Genomic DNA, 19,754 nt, shown 5'->3' with positions numbered 1-19,754 from the left:
CTATATCTGCTTCATTTCCTTTTTAGAATAGTTTTTTTTCTACTTGTTTTTTCACTAACTTTACCTAATTTATTTCCATGTGCAAGTGGCTGAAGTGGCGTCAAATCGGAAGACTTCTACCTGCGGATGGTCTCACCTTATGGGAGGTCCAATTCAATTACATAATTTATTTATTCTTTGATCTCCTTGAACTAATCTTGATTCTAATTTTGCGTCTGCCCCATAATAATTATAACCAGGGAGATGTAATTAATTAATTACAGTATTTACGAAACCTTTACCATATTTATATAACTTCTGAAAAGTATGAGGTTAATAATTCAAATATTTAATGAAAAAAGAAATATGTTTCAAATTGATAACAATAAAATCATTATACTTCTTTACCATTTTTGTAACTTCTTGTGCCCTATCACTGTCTTAATTTATCTCCATCAAATTTTACTCTGTGTTTCACAACAAATTTAAAATTAAGAAGTGCTCTTCAATCAAAAATTTAATCTTCACTATATATTCTAATATTCTTTCATTTATGTTTATTTCCATATTTTGTTCTTTTCCTTTAAATTTAGTATACCATATTTGGATGTTCAAATTTTTATATTTTTAATCTTTCCTTCATATACTGTATTTCTGATTTACTTAGTATATAATCACTTTTACCACAATCATACTGTATATTGTTGGTATTTCGTTAAATACCTGTAACAAATGGTGATCCGGAATGGCAGGAACGATTTTCTTCACTACTTCTCAATTTTCTTCTATAGCTTGCAGTATAGGTAATGTACTTTTTTAAATTTTTCATGTTCTGTTTTTGGTTGTCTCATATATTTTTAAATTCTTCTTCTAATTTTTCTTTTATCTTTTTATTTGTTGTAGTATTTTTAACAAGTAAAGGAGAATATTTTGCTAAAAATTTGATAATGATAAAATAATACCTCATATCTTATTTTTTAATATAAAATGTTATACTTTTTAAGTTTTTATGATGTTACTTTCTTATACCTTCACATTTCTTGTTGTTAGAAACATCATTATTTTTTCTTGACATATCTATTTTAACAAATACAAATTTATCATTATTCCAATACTTACCACACATTTCTTTAAAGTCATCGAATTTTGAATTTCAGTCAATTAACTCATGACATTACCATTTATTTGAAAAAGATTTTACTAGAACTTTATTTACTCATAAGTTACCTATTTTAGTATCATTTATTTCATTTTTCATTTAATTAAATTTTTACAAGTAAATAGAACCTGCAAAATTTAAGATTTGCAAATGTTCCCGGATTGAGATATCATCTAATTATTTCACCTCACATAAATATGCGTAAGTAGCTTGTAGAACAAAGTGTAGTTTTTATTTAAGTGACAATAAACAAATTATATAATAAAAGGAATATTGTTGTGTATGTGGTAAATATGTTTAAATATTGTGAAAAAGAATGTTTAAAATTAAGTTCCATTCATTTAAAAATAATGTTGACACTTATAAGTGATGAAAATATAAATCTTGAAAGATAACAAGATGTATGAATTTTCAAGAACTTAAAGACTTACATTGTTTTTATAAGCTTCCAGCATCTAAGAACAAATACTCAAATAAATATAAAAACTGTTCTAGAATATAACAAAATTAAGAAAATTTATAATTACTCTTGATATTATCTGCATCAGGTAAACAAAGGTTTTTCTACATAATCTGGATAATCACTAGCGTAAAATAATCAATGATTGACTTGATATCTTCTGAAAAATGTTCAGTTTTTCTATTGTTGATGTAACTCTCAGTATCTTGATAATACATATTAATATCTTCAGCACATTTTGTTTTCAGAACATTATTCTGAAAATTAACATGACCTCTTTTGATAAATCAAGTCTTAAAAGGGTTAGAAAATTATCACAAAAATATTTTAAGAGAAACATCAAAAGTTTTATTTGATAAATCTACAAAAATATTGAATATCACATACAGAGTGATAATGCAAGAATGTTTTCATAAGTTATTCATGTTATGAATTTAAGAGATGATTATAATGGTTGCGAATACAGCTTAGGAATCAAAGATCATACAGCCAATTTACTTTTCAATGCAAAACTTAAACATATCAAATATTAATTTCAAAAAATTAAATATAATTATTTAATTGTATAATGTTCTTATGTTACTGTATCTACTTTAATTTCTGAAACGTATCTTACATTTATGTGAGGGCTTCAGGTTTCCTTTATTAATTTCAAGTGAATAATTTCATGTTTTATGCTTCATATTAAATTCAGTGTTGTACATTGCTCTATAGCATTCTATGAACAATCCTTATAATCTTGAAAATTTGTTTTACTATTAACAGCACATTATTGTACTCCCTTCTGTTTTTGTTCCATATCACAAACGCTTTAAATATTCATTTTTGCACTTAAAACACCTAATTCTTTTATTATTTTACCAAGTGTCATCATTTATTTCTCCTAATAATTTTTTATTAACTTCTGTTATACTAGAAATATTATTTTCTGGATAACCACTAGTGTAAAAAATCAATGATTCGTTTGATAACTTCACAAAAATGTGCAGTGTTTATATTATAGATATAGTTATCAGTATCTTTATAATGCAGATTAATATCTTAAGCTTATTTTGGTTTCATGGCATTATACTTAAAATTAACATGAACTCGTTTGATAAATCAAGTACACATATTCCATTATACATTGGTTTGTGAAGCAACAGCCAAATGCTTCATAAAACATGCAACAGAACGTGCAGCCCATCAATAATAACAATACAGAACATCAAGAACATTTGCCTACTCAGTGTATAAACAGCCATGAAAATATTCAACACAAAAATCTTGCCAATTCTGGTGTATGAGATGGAGGTTATATGGACCACCTGAGAGAAAAAGTCTAAAAATACTAGAAAAGGTAAAATAGACTTATCTAAAAAGAGCACTTGGTGTCTCAAAGACTGCAAAATGTAGACTAGTGTACCTGTAGTGAGAGAGACATTCTTAACTGAAGACATCAAACTTCGATATATGATGCCACACAGCAGAGCTTCCAGAAAGCAACTGAAGATCATGGAGGACAAACGAGAAAAAATATGGCTGGAATTCTATGGCACCAAAGCAGTCACAAACTGCTCATAGACAGCACCAAACTTCCAACAGCAACATGTCCTAACTAGACCTTCTATTCATGGCTCTCTTCACCTAATCTGCAAAAACCAAACTTATCACAACCGAAGCACAACATGTGTATGTGAACTGTGTAATGAAGCCTGTGAACGATATCTCATAGAACTGTGCAGTGAAAGAGTGAAATCGATAAGTGAATATGCAAAAATGTAAAATGTAAATATAAATGTAAAATGTTAAGAAAAGTAACTGTACATGGCTGTTTGGCTATGATTTTATTAATTTCTTAAAAAAATTAAACTACACTCTATGTTCCTTCAAAGGATAGAAACTAAAGATTCATTAAACAATGTTCTACCTTTAAAATTTGGATTAGCTATTAACTTCCATATTTTTTTTACCATCTGAGTCTAAGTTTACATTACTCTGTTTCTAATATTTTCTATCATTTTTGCAAACACTACATTATTCATGAGTTTGTAGAAATCCTTTTCAAAATAAGTTTTTGCTTCAATTCTCATTTCAGCGTTTCAGTTTATACACTATTTTAACGAATAAAGTTGTTTAAATTTTAAAATTTTATGAACATTTGTTATTTTAATTCCCTGAGATAAATATTGTTTAGCGCTTCTATAGTGAAAACATAATTATATTTATTTCTGAAGTAGTTATTTATTTTTTATTTATTTCCTGACATAGTTTTATTTCCAGGAGCAAGAGGTAAACCTGTTTGTTCATCATGTAAATATTTTAGGTATTCTAGATCTACTTAAAAATGTAACCAAATTTGAAAGTGTCTGAAATTGTGCATTTCTAAATTATTTGGTTCAACCTGTTCTAATCCTCCATAAGATAACTACAGTCTCATAGCATAATCATATAAACTGTTTGTTACTAAATATGTTGAAAAATTAGATATTATATTTTTATCCATTTTTATATATTTAAGATACCTCTCACAATGTAGTGATAAACCTCTTGTTATTCCTAATATAATCTTAACAGTAAAAGTTAATCTCTGAGATAATGGATAAGTACGCAAATTTGTTTTCTGCTGTATGTAAATGAGCATTGTACTTTTGTAACTGCCATACCAGATAAGATGAAACACACACACACACACACACAAACAATTATATATATAAATACCATCAGTTCTTTTGATTAACATATTTTCTGATCATGAAGTAGGGTAATAAGATTGTTGTACATGATATTATTGATATTATGGTTTAATACATAATGTTATTTCTGAAAATTAGACAATATCTTTGTTATAGGAAAACTATATTCAACCATGAACCAGGAACGAGTGTAAATTTAAAATGCCAGTAAGTAGTTTTATATTATTCTTTAATCATCACCAAGTGACATGAGTACCAGCATAGGTTATTATTTCGTGCCAATGATTTCTGTGTACCATTACATAATCTCTTACAAAAACCAGAGGTAACGCGAATTTTCTGTTTTTTCGTAAGATATATGTTGTAGACAGTTAACGTTATGGGTGGAATCCATGTGTTATCGTATTTTACCTATTTGAGTATCATATTTCCTGTGGCAGGGAATTGAAAGTAACCGATCATTTGGTGAAGCAAGAGTAGGAAATCGCATAAAAACCATTGTCAATCTGGGCTGTGGAGCATATGGTGTAGCAAATTAAAAAGTCTGCTTCTGTGTTTGTACAAGAGCCTGAAAGCTGTTTTTGCGGTCAGCCAGGGAGCAATGGAGAGCATACTGACCGTAATTTCAAGTCTGCATGTCCACATTCTTCTTGTGCTCAAGAAATAACATGTTTCTACTTTCTGTTTACTTGGCAGATTCAGGAACTATGATTATAATTAACGGTTTTGAGCTCTAACTGATTAACATATTTAGTAAAAATTGACATGCACAAACATAATAATATTCCTGGTAATAATAGTAATGTCCCTATCATAAACAGCATTGTTAGCAGTTCACAGGCGACCTCTACGGTAGGCCCCAAACGAAATGGTCTGTCGCTCAAACTTCTAATCATCAAAGTTAACTGCTCGCCACATAAGTGGGAAATAGTTTCACCACTTGCCATAAGGTTTTTGTCAACATTACGAGCGACTAACAAAGACTTACTTTCGTGAAATCTAAGCGATGCAGGACAATGTACAGTCCTCGCAATATAGCATCCTATGATTACCGAAAACATGTGTTTGGTAGTTGTGTATTCTGACGTCATCCGAGGCACACCGTATGCTGGCGTTTGACTGACGCAGACAGATTGGTAGCTATGTGCAAAGTGTCTCTCTTACTGCCTATGTGGCTCTATTTATGTCTGGGCATAGGAGACAGCTGAACTCAACAACGGCTCTCTACCTGTGTAGGCACAGGTAGCAGCAGCTAAATGGCCAGTTTCTTGGAGACGTGTTATTTTATAACTCTATTGTGTAACAATTAACCATCTTCATAATTTTTATATAGCTAGAGTTAAGTTTGCTTTAGTTACCAAAAAAGTTTTACCTCGACTGCATTTAAACTTTGATGGCAAGAATTTTTAGAACGGAACCGCCAGTAGAACATGACCTCTTAACTACTTCTTTAACATACCATGTATTGATTGTTATTTACAGTGAAGTCTTGGAACTTGATATAGATATATTATTTCCTTGATGTACTCAAGTGTTATACTTAGAAATTTCTATGATAAATGCAAACGATACTTGACCTATTATGAACAAGGAAGATTTCATTCCAAATTTAGTTTTTACTAAATTACTTGAAAACCATTAAAGGTAGCTTCATGGAGACACATAGTTAATGTTTTTTATATCAAATTGAGGTTACATACTAATTTTCGTCTTTCTGAGTCTAATATATAGCACCTTAAATTTATCGTAAAAACGCTGATTTTGTCCAAAGAATTGCACCGATGAAGTGGCGTCTCGTAATTTTTGATTGTAATATACATTTGGACATTCTGAACAATTTTTTAGATTTTTAACTACATCACTGAGTGCCACTTATTTTTTCTTAAAACAACATATTTATCAAAACTTATTCACCTGATCATTGCGATATTTAACAGTTTTAACATCATTACAGTTGAGCATATACTGGTAAAGTTTCGGAAAGCTATTTCAGTTTTAATTTCACTCTTAGATTATGGGCTATAGTTTGTACGCTACGCACAGGCGCGTTATGATGACGTGGCGCAAATAGCAGTGAAATGGGGTCCCGACACACTCGATTACCTCTATATCTCTCACGATGATACGGCGCTTGTTTGGAAACAACCAGACCGGCTGTTGTTAATTCACTGTAGTAGTTTCATCTGAATGAGCTTCACCTCCCTGCTACTCTAAGAAGTAAAACGCTCAGAATTCGTAAATTTACGCCATAACTCTGATACTACGCCGTTAAGGCCTGAAAGTACAGCTTTTGAAAGTTGGTGCCCACTGTTCTTCACTCGCTTCGTGCCGCTGCAGTCTCGTAATACCCGAGCGCGAAGTATTTTAGGCTCTTAAGCGGAGTGACTGAGAGGTTCGTGTACATAATGTCAGATAACCAACGAGCGATAGTTCTTTGTTCACTGTGCCAAAGAGCGTGCTTTCTAATCTGCCAGAGATCTCTTTGCTTTAAGCAGTTTTATGTTGGCATTCAAAATTGCTGTGTAAATCAAACGTGTGTGTTATTATAAACGTAGCGTAACGCTATTTAGTTACTAACATCACTGTATTGCGTACATATGCTATGCGAGTCACGCAAGACGTAACACACTTTTATTTCATGAACGGTTACACATTTCGAAATCCGGTTTTCGGCAAATGTTAGAGCATCGACGGGCATGCACTTTCTTTTGTTAATGTTTGTAGCGCTGGTGTCAATCAGCAAAGATATTTAAGCAAGTACGTTTATGTAAATGAAATCGTATACTTTTTATAACTACATTAGATATCTCTTGAGAAGACAATTGCAGTGATATAGCGTTTGGTATTGTTGGCGTTGAAACCTGTCGTTAAAAAATTCGAGAAATATCCCAACATTTGAGATCACGGTGTCCAGAAACAGCATAAGTGGTGCAGATACCGCTAAGCGTAGCTGTCGTGCTACGCTGTGTCAGAATGTCAACACATTTACCCGTTTACGTATCTGCGCTGGAGGCCGCTCATTTCTGCTTCAACATTCGTTGCATCCTGACAGATACACTCATGAGGAGAAGCCGGTTAATGTAAAAGAAATGCCGTAAAAAGAGTACAGATGTACAGAGGTATCTATCTGGATCACCAGTGTCCGGCAATTGCACGAATTATTGAGAAAGTACTGCGGACAGTCTGTTTGAACGTCAAAAATAGGACAAGGAAGAACATTGCAGCTGACAGAGAACACGACGGAGCTGTGGTGGCTATGACGCTAAAGAATCCGCACAGTGGAAGGAGAAATACAGCCAAGGATTGTGGAATCAGCCAGACGAGTGTCATTCTTATCCTACACTGACAGGATGTCCATCCAGTATCATCTATCACTACACCAGGCACTCGACGACCGTTATTTCGAACGTCGTACAGAATTTTGTCAGTTTTCCCATCAGCATCTGAGAGACAAATGGTTCAAATGGCTCTGAGTCCTATGGGACTTAACATATGAGGTAAGCAGTCCCCTAGAACGTAGAACTACTTAAAAATGACTAACCTAAGGACATCACACACATCCACGCCCGAGGCAGGATTCGAACTTGCGACCGGAGCGGTCGGTCGGGTCCAGACTGAAACGCCTAGAACCACTCGGCCACTACGGCCGGCAACTGAGAGACAACCCTACGTTTTTCCAACATGTGGTCGATACCGATGAAACAACGTTTACTAACCAAGCTAATGTTAAATTGCATAACACGCACTACTGGGCAGCCGACAATCAACACTGGCTTCGTCAGGTGCTACATCAACGGCTGTGGAGCGTAAACGTATGGTGCGACATCATAGGAAATTACACTGTGGAAAATTATTTCATCTCAGGTTATGTAAATGGACATTCGTACGCACAACTTCTGCCGGTTTGTCTAGAATAGGTACCACTGGATATTCGACAGCGTATGCGGCTGCAACGCGGTGTTTACCCAGCACACTCGTCCCAAATTTCAGTGCAAATACTGAACGAGAACTTTCCTGGACGTTGGATACGACGAAATTCTGTTGTCAAATAGTCTGCAAGGTCCCCCGATTTGACTCATGAACATCTGGGAAGATACATAAATGTGAAATTGTTTTCCTAAGCTCTTTGTGATTTGCTAGATTCTAGCCTACCTCATACATCCGTATACAACATTCGTAGGTAATCTGCATCTAGGTCATCAGATGGTTCAAGGGGAAATAAAGTTTTTTTTATCGTTGTGCAGGCCTTTCTTACAGTATACACCTATGCAGCCTGGTCGGAGACGCCTCATAGGCAGTGTTAGCACCGCAAATGCCGTTTCCGGTCACCGTGTTCCCACAGTTTAGGACAGTTCTCGACTTTTTTACGACAAATTTCAAGAATCATTCACGTCTAAACTTACTCACATCTGTGTTAAATGATAACAGAGGGTGTACGGGATGATCGATTGAGACAGAGCTGCAACTAGGTACAATTCAAACGTTGACTCATTTATTCTAGAGAAGGACAAATTGCTGAAGGTAGATTTTTTTTCGAGTATTCTATTTGGATGCTTTAGTCACGTGATATAGCCAGCGTTCTATTCGTATGCGGGTACGTGTTCGGTATGTGGTTTAAAGCGCTGTCTACTTGCGAACGTTAACGGTGAACCCGTCGGTCATCAGAGGACTTCCATCTCATGTGTGATGAAAGTTGACACAATCCTCTAAACGCACTTTGATTTACGCGATCCCCACCCTGTCGCATGCTTGGTGTAAAATCGAGACTTCAGCCTCATAACTAAGTTAGCTGTGGATATTTGTGAGGGGCTGTAATCATTGTGTACACACTTACCCGACAGACGGGTGTTTACAGAGTCAGGATGACTTATAATTTTCACATGTCGGACGCTTCTGTTATACGTATCTGTTTGCTTGTAGGATGTACCGGCTGCTAATAACTATCATTTTTTATATAGAGTTGATGGAGTAATAGTATTATTTCTGACTCGTGATCTGGTGTGATCATTGGGCTCTAGACCTATCCGCAGGGCTATATCGGGCTCGTATCATAGAAAGGAAAAGTTTTACGATTGGAATAGAGATATCTCATCTTAGGGTGACCGGGGAGAAGGATGTATGTCTGACAGGACGGAAAAGTAAGCGATCTAAGGTTATTGCCCGTTTTTAAGTGCTGAACGTTCTAGTCTTAGGAGTGCGTGTTTATGTTATCTCTCTCTCTCTCTCTCTCTCTCTCTCTCTCTCTTTGTCTCTCCTACCGGAACCTTCGATGCGTGCGATCATGGACTCTAGAACAATACTTTACACATGATAGATTCGATGATTTGCTTAAAAATCTATCGAACTACGTTGTGTATAAATATCGCTCCGTTCTTGTTCTACTTAACTGTATGCTATTAAATTAAGGCACTTTGAGGTCTGTTACTATAGATCGATATGGTGTCCTAAGCTCCAAGACTTGGTTACATTTCGAGAAATGTGGTGCACTTGGATGGGTTAGGACTAGGAAAGCTCTATTCACTCAAGAGAGGCGGAGTGTAGCTGTATTCGTCTGTTCGGTTGAGGAATAATTGGGTAGCGATGTTGCGGGGTAGGTAGGTCAATGCCGATGTGAGGATGGTCTTTTAACGTAAGAGGGCTGGATAGCTCTGTGACCGCCATACACAGAGAGATTGATCGAGTACTATGCGCGAGGTCTTAGAAATATGTATAGCGTTGTCTGGTATAATTTTAACGTCTTTATGTGTTCGAGAAATAAGTGTGAATGGACGTGCTGAGCAGTCTTCTATGAATGGTCGCAATGATACTTGAAAAGTAGAGGTGGTATGGTTTATCTATGATACTGAAATTAAGGAAACAAGCTGTCACTTGATTGACCAGTGTTGGACTTACTGTAAAATTTTTCGCGATATCAGCTGTGGTGGATAATATTACAGTAGATCAGTGGTGTCTTATCCATCGCATATGTGCATTGGGTACGACATAATGACTGACTGACGTAGAAGTGGTCAATCACTTTCGAGGGAAGTCGCTACAACGCGAGCAGGCTCTTCTATTTTCCTTGTGTTGTGGCTGTCATTTATTTAAAATCATTCAATGTTATGCTATCGAATGTGAGAATATGATTTATAAGGTGCAAGGTATAGTTTCCTGTGAGAGGCCGTGCGTCAGTCCGTGTTACTGTCTATTTAGAATCAGACAATGAAGTCGCGGCAGAAAGACAAAATGCTCAGCAGTGTGCAAAAGCGTGTTAGAAAACACTGTTTGAACAAGGGCCAGAGGCAGCTTCCCATTCACTTAGAGTATGGGTGATCAAACTTTAAAGGCGTCTCTGCAGCGTGTGTGTATATTTAATATGATCTTGTTCATATAGGCATCTGTCGTTTGAGGTGTTGGATTTGGTGAGCTGCTAGGAATTCTTGGATGGTTGCACTCTGAGTTATTCTGGGGGGGAGTATTGTTAATTCCGTTTGTCCGTGCTGGAGGTGGATCGCATTGGTGCCTTCATGACTTTTTCACTGTTTGATGGTAGAGGTTAAAGATGATAGGGTGTTGAGAATCTGTTGTACTTATACGTAGTTTGAGGCGTACAACACTGCGCGCATTTACGGCGAATGGTCAAAACAAAGTCCTGTTGTAGTAACTGAGATCGTTCTGTTTATAGACAGGTTGTAGAAGGTAATAGATATGTCTTTCTCCACCTTAAATTGCAGAGATCAAATGGGTGAAGATAAATGGATACTCATCTGTGCTTAGAAAGGGAGAATGCTTTTTTATTATTAAGTGAGTTTTGGCAGGAGTGAATATGGTTTTATATTTGCGAGTGGAAATTGTGAGGGAAGGGTGAATGACGTCGGGTTCGCTGGCTGGGGGAGACACTGTTTACATGTCCTGTTGGAGATGCAAGGGGGAGATAGAGATCTGCGCTATTCAGGAATCCATTTGTGCACTGTATGTCGTTAGACAATAGCTGGAGAGCAGGTATAGGGAGAGCCCACTTCAGTATTCCGGTCCTGGGGCTGAGTGGATGGCTGTTTAGATGGACAGCTATGTGGCTTTGACATGCTGCCGGCGGCGCTCGCACACTATCATTGTAAGGCGCTTTGGGATTTGTTTGAGCATTTCGTACTTGTATCGGTGGTTATTGGGTTAAGAACTGTGATATTGAAGGTCATGTCCTCAGCGGGACCGCTGTGTAATTGAGTAAGTGTGTTTACGTATTTGAAGATATGTTTTGCGAATGGTGATGTTAAGTTGATGGGCAAGTTTAGCCACCACTGTAAAAAAAATAGCTGTCTGCTGCTGAAAGAAGGAAAGAAAGAAAGAAAGGGATGACCTTGCCCCCAGACCTGATGGATGAGTTATTAGATAAGAGCAAGTGATAGTTTAATGATGCTATGTGTTCGGATATAGGAGTCTCTAAACGGCGGAGCGAGTTTTTTTTTAATGTGAAAATTTATGCAATCTATTTTTTATTTTTTTTGGTCATCAGTCTACTGACTGGTTTGATGCGGCCCGCCACGAATTCCTTTCCTGTGCTAACCTCTTCATCTCAGAGTAGCACTTGCAACCTACGTCCTCAATTATTTGCTTGACGTATTCCAATCTCTGTCTTCCTCTACAGTTTTTGCCCTCTACAGCTCCCTCTAGTACCATGGAAGTCATTCCCTCATGTCTTAGCAGATGTCCTATCATCCTGTCCCTTCTCCTTATCAGTGGTTTCCACATACAGTACTGAGCATATTTACACATCTGTGTGAAGTATTATTTAGTAGCAGTTGGCTATAGTGTGTACTGAAATTATGATTGGGTGCGTGTCTGTGGGCTGTGTAACATGGCCCACGGCACATCTGGGATTGGTGTTCTGTGATAGCGTGATAGATACACTGTATGGTTAAATAAGTTGTTCGAAAAAAATAAAAAGAATGTTCTCAATGATTACACGCGCCTGCAGCGCAGATCACAGTGACTGGTTTTCTGCCACCATCTCGGTTGCATGCGAGTAGGAAATGTTTTCCCGGCCGCGTTAATCAAGTGTGTCAACGAGCTATGAGCTATTCTGAGAATAGGTCCAGTCTTGAGACGCCGGCGGTATACATGAGAAGAACAATGCAGCTTTCACATGTGTCGGTTGTCACGAGCGCTCGGAAGCTGAACTTGGCTGGAGACTCTGGAATCCCCTTCCCCGCCGACCGCACGCGCGCGCGGCCTGCCTTGGAGCGTAATCTAAGGCGCTTAGACGATATCAATTTCTCCGGTGATAGGTGCGAATGCGACTGTGTTGAGCTCATGTTTGGGGGAGGCCGAGCAGAGACTTTTGGTCGGTTTGGCAGCTGGTGGTGTTTGGGCGCGTCTGTTGACTATCTTGCGAGCATTGCTGTGCACTGTGCGGTGCTTTGTTTGGAGAGTTTAAGAGTACAGAGCTCGTCGGCTGGTATTGTGTGCTGCATTATTTAAGAGCTGTTTGCTATTGTGTGGTGAAATTAGGAGTTGTTTACGTGTTTGTGGCCTCTGTCAGATGACCACAGTGGGATCAGTGCGGGTGTTTTGTGACAAATATACTACCCGACTAAATAAAAGGGCTCCAAAGAATAGAGTGCAGCCCTTCCTTACTTCCCCGAGCAGCACAGCGCAGTCTGAGCTGTTTTTGCGCAATAACGGCAATCTGGTGAGAATGTGAGTGAGTAGAGAAATAACTGGACAAATTTATCTGTAGAGGAGTTACAGGTATGGATTGGAATGAATATCTTGATGGGTGTGGTTGTGTTGCCAAGTGTAGTGCACTACTGGAGTTCAGAAACTGCCTTATGTGAGCGTTACATATCGAAACCTATGAGAAGTAAAAGTTTCAAAAAGACACGTCGCAAATAAATGAAGGACACTCGTTCCTCCTTCCATCAGCCTATGGACTGAAATTATTTCCGAAGATTAGCAGTTGTTTGGCTGTTTGGAGGTAAATGTTTTGCTTTATTTACGAGTGGTTCGCATATCTGTAGGCTGTGCTATGAGTTATTTCTAACTGTTTACAATTAGCAAGCGTGTGTCTAGAACATTATAAATGAGTTATGTAGGAGTGTTTTGCAGGTCTCTATGATGTGGGACATGTCGGTGTGATACATATACTCTATTCCTAAATAAAGTAAATTAGTTCCTCCATCCATGGACGTAATGCAGGGTGAGTCCGTTTACCAGAAACGTGTAGGAAGAGGTTGAGTGCTGGTGGCTTGGTTTGAAACAATTTTCTTAGGTTGTTGGCGGATGCGCAAGTGAGGTTTGTTTATTGGCAGATTTCAAACTTGGCGCTGGTTCCTAGGAGGAGGAGGTGGCGGTCTGGTCCTCGAATAGTAGTTGAAATTAGGGAGTTGAACACGTTTGCATACATATATGAAATTGTAAATTCAATTATTTAATATAGTGGGGTGGTGAGAGTGAATTAGCGAGCGTTCTCGTGACAAGCAAATGCGCTGTTATACGGCCGTAGTGGATTCCACTGTCGGTCAAACTCTGGCGCCAAATGTATCCTTTGTCCGGCACGTGGTCGACAGGTTCTATCGTGTCCGGTGTTAAGTGCTCGCGGTTGCGGAGAGATGTTTACGTAGTCGGACTCTGAGACGCCGCTCGCCGCCTACCTGGCGCACTGACCGTGGGGTTGTGCAGGTACCGCTGGTCGCTTGACGTCAGCCGGCAAGGGAGCTGCCGATGGAGTGGGCTCAGCCGGCCGCGCGTATGTCAGCTGCGCTCTGGAGTTTCACTGTGTGAGCATGGAGAAGTCAGTTGGAACACACCTGCATGACCGTAATGTCTGAAATAAAGAGTCATTTTCCAGGTATTTACAGAAGGCTATGTCCGTCGCGTGTATGGAGGGTGTGTGACGTAAGCAGGGATGGCGGTGCAGCGATTGTACAGTTATTACACGTGCGCGAGAGTGAGTCAATTAGCGGGCGTTCTAGAGCGGTTCTAACATGCTGTTATATAGTCATGGCGAATTCTACTGTCGAGCAAACTTTGCCGCCAAAAGTGTAGCACTGCGTTCTCGTTCACACAGAGACACGTGGTGGATGGTGAGCGGTCGGCATCGTGAGGTTTGAATGTGGCGCCAAAAGTGTGGCAGCGAACGGTCAACCATTGTGTGATTCAGCTCCGAGGGAGACAATTTTGGCGGGAAACGTGCGGAGGCGACGAATACACGTGTTGAGCGGACAAGGGGCCACTGTGACGTCAAACTCGACAAGTTCCAGCGTGTCCAGCGAAAACATGTTTACGACGTGGGAGCGATCGCTTGGCTCGCCCCCTGTGCTAGTGGCCGGCTGCCTCACGTTACAGGTGTAGGCAGTGTCTCCATGCGCTGGCCAGGGGGTGGCGAGGATTTGAACTAATTCAGTTGGAGTGCGGACATCGTGGTGACTGCACTGCGATATCAAAGATGTGTGTGCTGACTGTGTTGGAGAACAAGTGATGACCGTACTGCTTGAAATAAAGTCTTCACTCCCTTCCCCCCTGCAAAATCAAAGGGCGTGACTTAAGTTACTATAGGAGCAGTTTATTATATGACGTGTTTATGATAAGCTAGCAGTGAAAAAAGATAAGTGAGGGAGAAAGTTCGTACGCGCCGAGAAAATCGGACATCTTGAATAAATAATAAATGATAATAATAGACAGAAGTACAGTTTTCGAGATAGTATCGTGTTGGAATTTGAATTTGGGGCAATTTTCTATTGGACGTAGGCCTCTAATAATAAATAATAATAATAATAAATGATAATAAATGACAATGAATGATAATGAATAATAATGAATAATAGTAAATAAAGTAAGGTTTTTCAGCCATTATCATGCTGGAATTTGAATTTGGATGGAATTTTCTAGTGAAGGCAGGTCAATAATAATAATAATAAATGATAATAAATAATAATAAATGATAATAAATGTTAATAACTGGTAATCAATAATAATAAAGACAAGTACGGTTTTTGCATGCATTATCCTGTTGGTATTCAAACTTCCCTCCATTTTTTCTTCTGGTGGCTTAGGTTAGTGGACATAGCACAGTTGGCCTATTTTCCCCCCCAAATTCAAAATTACCGCCGTTTTTTCTTGAGGTTAGGTTAGTGGACATAGCACAATTGGCCTATTTTCCCGCCAAAATCCGCCATCTTGGATGACGTCATGCGATGCCGCCAAGTCTACATGCCGCCATCTTGGATGACATCATCGCCGCCATCTTGAATAAATTTGGCAACAATGGAGAGTGGGGTGACGCGAAGGTTGCCCTACTACTGGGTGTATGTGTTGTTCTTAGCATAAGTTAGTTTAAGTTAGTTTAAGTGGTGTGTAAGTCTAGTGACCGACGACCTCAGCAATTTGGTCCCTTGGGAATTCACACAAACATTTTTAAAATGACCTCCTGGCGGGACGGCCGAGAAGAGATCGACCAAGCTGCTGGGAGAGGCTTAATAAGCCGGAGCTTATTCCTGGGAAGGGAGGACTATTGACGATGCCAAAGGGACACCATCTCCAGACAGACGGGAACACAGAGATCATCGGAAGGATTATAGGAACTAGTGGACTGCGGTACAAGGACTGCAGCCTTGGCAGCAGCGTCACCAGAGTCGTTTCTTGGCAGATCGAAATGACCAGGAACTCACATAAACATCACAGTGGCTCCGCCAAGAGTGAGCAATTTACAGTTTTCCTGGACCCGTTGCACTAAGGGATGGGCGGTGTACAGCGCACATTAACTTTGAAGGGCACTGAGTGAGCCTGAGCAGAGGACACAACTGAAAAGTCCTTGTCGCCACTTGTATTCAGTGGCCTGATACATGAAGAAGGGCTCGGATATAGATACTGAGCAGTGTGCTGGCAGCCGATATCGAAAGACACGGGCGCCAATGACGAAGGCACACCGGACCCCACCGTCAGTCCAAGAGCCATCAGTGTATACAAAGGTACTATGGCGAAGTTCCATGCGAAGGTCGTGTATTTAAAGGCGATAGGTCGAGGTTGGAGTATTGTCCTTAGGAAGCGAATGAAGGCCAAGGTCAACATGAGCCGTTTCACGAAGCCAAGGTGGTGAAGGGTCCACACCCAACGGGAAAGATGTAAGTAATGTGAAGTTAAGTCGCCGTAGCAAAGGCCGAAAGCGCGCTGCAGGAGGTAACAGAGAAGAGGAACGCACCCAGTACTGGCGATCAAAGGAATCTTCAAAGAAGGAGGGATAGGATAGATGGCCACGCATGGCAGACAAACGGCAGGCATACCTGCTGAGGAGCAAGTCACGGAGGTAGGGTATTGATAGTTCAGCAGCTTCAGCACACAGACTCTCAACTGGGCTAGTGAAAAAAGCGCCAGTGGCAAAACGGATGCCACGATGGTGAAGAATTTTGAGACAGCGTAAGAGGGATGGACGTGTTTGACTCATAAACAAAGCACCTATAGTCGAGTTTCGAACGGACAAGGGACTGGTACAAATGAAGGAGGTCGGATCAATCGGCACCCCAGGAAGTACCATTGAGGACACGTAGGTCATTGAGGAACTGTGTACAGTGGGCTGCCAGGTAAGAAACATGGGAGGACCAAGAGAGTTTCCTATAGAGCATGAGCCCCAGGAATTTCGTAATTTCAACTAACGGAATGCCGGATAAAGGTTTTCGACAAAGCAGAACCCAAATGCACCTTGAAAATTCTGTGTTTTAAAAATTCCTGGAGGGAACACGACAGGCGGCCACGGAAGACACATGTGTAAAGAGTACAAAGGATACCAGTTCTCCAGCAGGCGTTGTAGGCCTTTTCCAAATCGAAAAATACGGCCACAGTCTGGGATTCCACAGAAAATCATTCAAGACGTGGGTGGAAAAAGTAACGAGATGGTCAACTGCAGAACGCCGCACTGTGCATTCGTTAATAAATTGCGAGACTCGAGCCACCATACCAGCTGGGCATGAATTGTGCGTTCCATTATCTAGCAAACGCAGCTGGTGAGACAGATGGAGTGGTAGCTGGAAGGAAGGTTTCTGTCCTTACTGGGCTTAGGTATGGTTATGACAGTGGCTTCACTCCAAAGTCAGGGAAATGTGCCCTCTGCCCAGATGTGACTGTACGTGGTAAGCAGAAAGTGCTTGCCAGCAAGAGAAAGATGCTGCAACTTCTGAATATGGACAGTGTCTGCCCCAGCGGCGGAGGATCGGGATGAACTGAGAGCATGATCTAGCTCCCTCATAGTTAAGGCGGAATTTTAGCACTCCCAATTCTGAGAAGAGAATGGTATCACCCGAGCCTCCTCCACTCGTTTCCGATTGAGGAAGGCAGGGTGACAGTGGGAAGAGCTCGCAACGTCCGCGGAATGGCGGCCCAAGGTATTGGAGATGGTAATAGGGCCCACGATAACATCTAAAACTGCCAGACCGGAAATTGGCGAATGAATTTTGTGGTCCTAGAGAGCCGTCGGAGGTTGGCCCACACGACAGACGAAAGGGTGGAACTGTTAAAAAAACAGCGAGCTTTTTTGCTAGCCCTAAGACGCGGCGAAACATTGCACGCATCTGTTTATAATGCATGCAGATCGCCATCGTAGGATAAGAAGAGATGTAGGGGTGTCACCTCGACGGCTGCTGAGTGACAGCCTGTGAAGAGTCGCTGCTGCAGGGCACAGAAGCAGGAGGATCCTGCTCCATGGGGTCCACAGAAGCATCGGTTTGCTTGTGCTGTTAGTTTGTGGAGTCCATCGTTGGAAAACGGTTGGTAGTGCACACCTGCGACATGGAGGCTGGCCGGGCTAAGGTATCACATGCCAGCACCGTCGAAGAAGATCTTCCAGTTGGTGCCTTTGGTGGACTTCTTTTTGCCTTTCCAGTTAGAGAAAGACTCGGGTGTTGTTTGGCTGGAAGGATATAGGAAGTCTTCATGAGAGTACTCCTTCTTTCGTTTTTCACCTAACAGTTGTGTAGCTGATGACTTCGCCTCTTGAGGCGAGAGTTCGATGGCTTGTTGCATACCTGGACTGGGGGATGGTGATGCTACCTTTCACAGCCAAAGAGCTTAATTTGAGGTTGCGTGGCCATATCCTTTATGGAGTGAGAAAGAACAGAACTGTAAGTGCCAGACAGGAGAATACAGTGTTTGCGACTAAACAATAACTTGTGTGCTACAGGGCAATGCACTTTTTCCTTCACCCGAATCTCTTGGACAGCCTGCTCAACAAGATACACAGGACAATCCTGAGACGAGGCGGCATGGCCGCCATTGCAGTTGATGCAGTGGGGAGAACGAGGTGGACGATCACCCTCATGCGCATCCCCACTACAGGTTATGCATTTGGGTTGATGTCGATAAGATGTTCTAATGTGGTTGAAATGATGACATTGATACCAGCTCGTCAGGTTCCGAATGTATGGCCGGACTGTTACAATTTCATAGCATGCTTTGATCTTGGACAGGACCGCCCTGATAGCTGAGTGGTCAGCGTCCTTTGGCCCGGGTTCGATTCCCGGCTTGCTCGAAGATTTTCTCCGCTTAGGGATTAGGTGTGGTGTTGTCTTCATCATCATTTCATCCCCATCCGGCACACAGGTCGCCCAATGTGGCGTCGAATGTAATAAGACCTGCACCAAGGCGGCCAGACCTGCCCCACAGGGGGCCTCCTGGTCAATGACACCAAACGCTCATTTCCATCTTGGATGGGAGCACCACTCTATCAAAGGTGAGAAAAAGAGTGCAGGTCCGCACTAAGGAGGAATCTACCTTTTTCATCACCAGATGGACGGCAGTGACACCCTGAACAGAGTGGTAAGATTGGATTTCTGCCTCGGTTAGACTGTCGAGCAGCCTGGTGTAAACAGCACCACAGGAAGAATTCAAAGTTCTATGGACCTCGACATGAACAGGATAGCTGTGGAGAAGTGAGGCGGCAAGCAGTTCCTGTGTTTGAGAATCAGAAGTAGTCTCCAAAAACAAAGTGCCAATCTGTAAAGGACAGCAGGAATTCATAGGCCGGCAATTTCATCAACACCTTTCTGAATAATAAACGGATTTACCATGACGAAGGACTATTCGTCTTTAGTACATGCGACCACAAGGAACTGTGTTGCAGTGGAAGGGTCTTTGAATTGTAAGCCTCATTATGTTTACGTTTCGTATATGTTGATTGTGAAGATGATTGGCTCATTGCGAGAAAATCCCCCATGAATACCAGCGTCTCTGATGGCACGCTCCTTCCTACTGGGGGCCCCCTCCACAAGGGAGTGTTCACACATCAGGTCGCACCTCCTGAACACCTGACAGAGGGACCAATCGGCAATTTGGGAAGGCTGCAGCTCAGGCAATCACCCCTCCTGGAGCCTAGCCTGTACCAGGGGTTGTGTGTGAACCCTCCCTGTCGACACAGGGCAGGGAATTACGTGTTACCCAGTTACCTGTTACGTATCAGACACATGGGCTGGCCTTCAAAACCGCACAGAAAGGAGAAAAAAAGGAACCTCAAACGCCG

This window comes from Schistocerca nitens, chromosome 2 (genome assembly GCF_023898315.1).
Source record: "Schistocerca nitens isolate TAMUIC-IGC-003100 chromosome 2, iqSchNite1.1, whole genome shotgun sequence".
Taxonomy (NCBI): Eukaryota; Metazoa; Arthropoda; class Insecta; order Orthoptera; family Acrididae; genus Schistocerca; species Schistocerca nitens.
This window is presented reverse-complemented; position numbering follows the sequence as displayed.